The sequence below is a fragment of the Cherax quadricarinatus genome, chromosome 35, assembly GCF_038502225.1.
Source record: "Cherax quadricarinatus isolate ZL_2023a chromosome 35, ASM3850222v1, whole genome shotgun sequence".
NCBI classification, from domain to species: Eukaryota; Metazoa; Arthropoda; class Malacostraca; order Decapoda; family Parastacidae; genus Cherax; species Cherax quadricarinatus.
Genome location: NC_091326.1, coordinates 7,562,004 through 7,568,014, shown reverse-complemented (window position 1 = coordinate 7,568,014; position 6,011 = coordinate 7,562,004). Strand labels below are relative to the sequence as shown.

General features: G+C 38.2%; 1 non-coding gene across 1 annotated transcript; it reads right to left on the bottom strand.

Moving 5' to 3' along the window:
• Positions 1-3,414: 3,414 nt before the first annotated feature.
• Positions 3,415-3,486, bottom strand: TRNAT-CGU (transfer RNA threonine (anticodon CGU)). The gene has a single exon. It is a non-coding gene; the product is annotated as a tRNA-Thr (tRNA).
• Positions 3,487-6,011: the final 2,525 nt, after the last annotated feature.

Sequence of the window (6,011 nt, the reverse complement as noted above, 5' to 3'; positions counted from 1 at the left end):
TAATGTAGAGGTGTGGTTATTAATGTACGTGTGTGGTTATTAATGTAGAGGTGTGGTTATTAATGTAGGGGTGTGGTTATTAATGTAGAGGTCTGGTTATTAACGTAGGGGTGTGGTTATTAATGTAGGGGTGTGGTTATTAATGTAGAGGTGTGGTTATTAATGTAGAAATGTGGTTATTAATGTAGTGGTGTGGTTATTAGTGTAGAGGTGTGGTTATTAATGCAGAGGTGTGTTTATTAATGTAGGGGTGTGGTTATTAATGTAGAGGTGTGGTTATTAATGTAGGGGCGTAGTTATTAATGTAGGGGTGTTGTTATTAATGTAGGGGTGTGGTTATTAATGTAGAGGTGTGGTTATTAATGTAGATGTGTGGTTATTAATGTATGGGTGTGGTTATTAATGTAGGGGTGTGGTTATTTATGTAGGGGTGTGGTTATTAATGTAGGTGTGTGGTTATTAATGTAGGGGTTTGGTTATTAGTGTAGAGGTGTGGTTATTAATCTAAAGTTGTAATTATTAATGTAGGGGTGTGGTTATTAATGTAGAGGTGTGGTTTTTAATGTAGAGGTGTGGTTATTAATGTAGAGGTATGGTCATTATTGTAGGCGTGTGGCTACTTAATGTAGGGGTGTGGTTATTAATGTAGAGGTGTGGTTATTAATGTAAAGGTGTAATTATTAATGTAGGGGTGTGGTTATTAATGTAATGGTGTGGTTATTAATGTAGAGGTGTGGTTATTAATGTACAGGTGTGGTTATTAATGTAGAGGTGTGGTTATTAATGTAGGGGTGTGGCTACTTAATGAAGGGGTGTGTTTATTAATGTAGAGGTGTGGTTATTAATGTAGAGGTGTAATAATTAATGTAGGGGTGTGGTTATTAATGTTGAGGTTTGGTTATTAATGTAGGGGTGTGGTTATTAATGTAGAGGTGTAATTATTAATGTAGAGGTGTGGTTATTAATGTAGGGGTGTGGTTATTAATGTAAAGGTGTAATTATTAATGTAGAGGTGTGGTTATTAATGTAGGGGTGTGGTTATTAATGTAAAGGTGTAATTATTAATGTAGAGGTGTGGTTATTAATGTAGGGGTGTGGTTATTAATGTAAAGGTGTAATTATTAATGTAGACGTGTGGTTATTAATGTACTGGTGTGGTTATTAATGTAGGGGTGTGGTTATTAATGTACAGGTGTGGTTATTAATGTAGGAGTGTGGTTATTAAAGTACAGGTGTGGTTATTAATGTAGGATAGTGGTTTAATGTAGGGTTGTGGTTATTAATGTAGGGGTGTGGTTATTAATGTAGGGTTGTGGTTATTAATGTAGAGGTGTGGTTATTAATGTAGGGGTGTGGTTATTAATGTAGAGGTGTGGTTATTAATGTAAGGGTGTGGTTATTAATGTAGAGGTGTGGTTATTAATGTAGGGGTGTGGTTATTACTGTAAGGGTGTGGTTATTAATGTAGGGGTGTGGTTATTAATGTAGTGGCGTGGTTATTAATGTAGGGGTGTAGTTATTAATGTAGGGGTGTGGTTATTAATGTAGAGGTGTGGTTATTAATGTAGTGGTGTGGTTATTAATGTAGAGGTGTGGTTATTAATGTAGGGGTGTGGTTATTAATGTAGAGGTGTGGTTATTAATGTAGGGGCGTAGTTATTAATGTAGGGGTGTGGTTATTAATGTAGGGGTTTGGTTATTAATGTAGAGGTGTGGTTATTAATGTATGGGTGTGGTTATTAATGTAGGGGTGTGGTTATTAATGTAGAGGTGTGGTTATTAATGTATGGGTGTGGCTATTAATGTAGAGGTGTTGTTATTAATGTAGGGGTGTGGTTATTAATGTAGAGGTGTGGTTATTAATGTATGGGTGTGGTTATTAATGTAGAGGTGTGGTTATTAATGTAGAGGTGTGGTTATTAATGTATGGGTGTGGTTATTAATGTAGAGGTGTGGTTATTAATGTAGAGGTGTGGTTATTAATGTATGGGTGTGGCTATTAATGTAGAGGTGTTGTTATTAATGTAGGGGTGTGGTTATTAATGTAGAGGTGTGGGGAGGAATATGGGAGGGAGGAGGGAAGCACGGAGAGGAAGGAAGGATAGAGGGATGAGTTTGGAGGAAGGAGGATGGGATGGAAGTATTTAGGAGGGAGGGATGGAGGGTTGATGGAGGATTTGGGAGGGAGGGAGATGTAGGTTAGACCAAGTGATAGAAAGTAATCGATTAGTTACAGGTATTGAGCTCTGGGCGGGACTAAAGTGTTGCTCGTGTCAACACAAAGTATGGCACCCTCGCCCTTGTAATACTCATGTCAACACAAAGCATGGCACCCTCGCCCTTATAATACTCATGTCAACACAAAGTATGGCACCCTCGCCCTTATAATACTCATGTCAACACAAAGCATGGCACCCTCGCCCTTATAATACTCATGTCAACACAAAGTATGGCACCCTCGCCCTTATAATACTCATGTCAACACAAAGCATGGCACCCTCGCCCTTATAATACTCATGTCAACACAAAGCATGGCACCCTCGCCCTATAAGCTTGATGGCAGCATTGCTACCTCTCAGGTCTGTGACTTTCTCATAATGTTACATAAGCAGTACTCTGCAACTGCATAAGTTAGATAGCAGTGTTTGTTGTGGTGCCATCACTAAGCTAAGACAAGTCAAGGTTCTACCTCTGAGAATAACAACAGATGTGTGTGACAGCTCAGTAAGGCGCAGTGTTGCTAGTGTCCACGTCTTATTCTTCAACTTGTAGGTTTTCCAAACATTGCATCACTTTTATTAATCCTACAGAGCTTACTGGAGGCTCTTGCTGCCACTTATTGGTTGAGAGGGTACCATGATGCTAGTGACAAGCTCATGATCAAGGAATTGAAGTTGTCTTCGTCTTTCTTGACTCAAATCTTTTGTTTTATATTCCCCGCTCCAATACATGCTCTTATGATCCATAGAGGGTTAACGTTTCCCCGTGAAAATAATACAGATGTTAGCAGTGACTGCCTTGCCACTCTCTCTCAATACACAGAAAATTTCTTCAGCTGTTTAGTTTAAGTCTGTCTCGTTACACTCCGTGCACAACCAGTCTCTCAGCTGCTGTTACTCTACCTTCCTGTAATTTTCTCAGCTAACACACTCATGTACAGTAAGTACTTGCTGCTGTAAAGACTGTATTATATTACAAGTTGTACGGATTATGGCTGTTAGGGGCTTACAGACGATGGTTCACGTACAATATCACTGTCTTGCGAAATCTGACAATGTTTAGTCTGCCCTTTTATATCACCTTATGGAAGTGGTCCTTCTTGCATGACAGAGCAAGTAACATGCACGTGATTTTCCGCCACATACATTTACCATAGCCCAATAGTTGATCTTAAAAATAAACATATTTATCCTGTGCCCCCTGTGAGGTTTGAACTCACGACCCCTGGTTTACGAGACCAGTGCTCTACCACTGAGCTAAGGAGGCTCTCTTTCGGGCTACGAGACCACGAGACCAGTGTTCTCTCACTCAGCTAAGAAGACTGATTTTTAGTTTACGAGAACAGGGCTCTAGCTACCATTACGGAGGCTCTCCGTTGGTATGCGAGACCAGTGTTTTGTTATGGAACTCAGAAGGTTGACCCTTAGTATACGAGACCAATGCTCTATTACTGAGTATAAGAGTCTGATATTTAGTACACGAGACCAGTGCTCTATTATTGAGTTAAGACTGACCTTTGTATACTATATCACAAGACCTTATGTAATTCTTTTAATAACATTCTACTAAATATATCATAGGCTAGTTTAAATTTATATAATATATATTCGTTATGTTCACATTGATTTTAGGAGATTTACGGCATAAAAAAAATTAACTTCTTATTCGGCAAGAAGGATATTTTCTTTATAAACCTAACTCTCTGATTTGGCTCATTCGGCACGACACACTCACACACAAATATATATATATATATATATATATATATATATATATATATATATATATATCTATATATATATATATATATATATATATATATATATATATATATATATATATATATATATATATATATATATATATATATATATATATATATATGATCACAGAAAGGTATCCCTGTATCTCATAAACCCAGCCCCTTTTACTTCAGCACATTCAAAAGGAGTAGTACAGAGTGTTTCGCAAGTTTTTAATGCAGTTATATATTACCAGTGAAGATTTGATACCAGTCGGAAGGGGCATTTTCGAGTCATCGTAAGGAAAAAAATCGCAATGTCTTCAGTAATGAATATGATAGTGGCAGTTACACGGCCCAAAATCTGTTCAAACATTCCACTAAGAATCGGCAGCTTTGGCAGTTTGAAGCCAACCAGAAGAGGTATTCTCCAGCCACTGTGAAGAAGCCAATTTAACAAAAATAAACCTTACTATATACAACAAGACCAATGTTAAACATCTGAAGGTAACTCATTGATTCAGTCTCTAATTATCACACAGACTCCACCGATTCTAAATTTAATAACTGTATCATTAAATTTAATTAGTTATTAGTTAGTTATTATAAAGAAAACCACTTTGTTATGCTGAGCATTTCGGGCAAATTAGGTCAGTTTTGTCCCAGGATGCAACCCACACCAGTCCACTAACACCCAGGTACCCATTTTACTGATGGGTGAACATGGACAACCGGTGTAAGGAAACACGTCCGATGTTTCTACCCCTTCGCCGGGAATTGAATCCGGACCCTCGCCGTGAAAAGCGGGAGCTTTTGCCACGAGGCCACGGTGGCCAATAATCGCGAACAAGCGACACAAATACAAAACAACCACTGGGGTGACCTGAATGATAGATCTAGGCCTTTCGTGTTGCAATCAACACATCAGGAGCTTGCAATGCTGCAGAAATGAGTAGGAAGTCCAGACAGATTCGTTCAAGGGAACGGCATTGCTCGAATGATCATTCCATTGATTAAATAATGATGGAATATAGAAATAATGTTGTGATTGTAAGTTTATTTAGGTACAGATACACATAATTATAATCGTCACACCTAGCAACATTTGTGTAATTTACCTAAGATAACTCCCCCCCCCCCACCCCCAACGAAAAAAAAAAGTCAGACACTGATTTATTTCTGTTAGGGTCCTTGTAATAATAAATCTGTGTGAGGTCACTGTTCAGTGGGTCTTCTGCCTCAATAACATAAATAACATTGAAACTAGTTACTCTAAGACGAGACCAATATATAACAAGACCCAACACACAGTATCTAATGATTTAATTTTCAAGGTACTTGAGTGGTTATCGAATCAAGCTGTCTAATAGCTTACAGTTCGATTCCTCTTATGGAGAGCAGGTTTCTTACTGGGTTTGAAAATATTCAGTCAGATAGAAAATAAGTATGCCGTCTAATCTCGGCCTCCACAGCTCTAACAATTTTTATATTCAAAGTTGTGTGTTGAGTGCATTCAAGTGTGTTGAAATCATTTGGAACTGTAGCGTTACAGCAACACTTAACCAGAGAAACTCTTATGTATCCGAATTCTTCTTCCTATCTTGTCTCGGCTGAGTATCCTCTCATTCCATCTTGATCACCTTTTTTCTAGGCAGGTCTCATATTACCTTTTGTATTTTTCTCTGGGTCACGTTCCCGATTTTGTGAAGAAGTCAGTCATTAACACAGTTATCAGTAGCCGATCTCCTTTGACGGATTACCATCTTACTCTGTGTCTAAGTAAATAAGGGAGAACGCTGGGTCATGTTGCTGTAATATTTCGCCCTCTCTCAACCTTGCTACTTCCTCTACATAAAACATGAAAACATAATGAAGGAACACTGCCATGCTAGGCAGATTCAAGTCACACACATCCTCACCCACTCATATACCAGTCCAACCTATATTTATAGCTACCCACCTTTATCGTCCCAGTAAAGCTACCTAGAAGCTTTTTTTATTCCTCTGTAAATCAATTGCCGAACCAATGCTTCCTTATATTTTTTCTAAA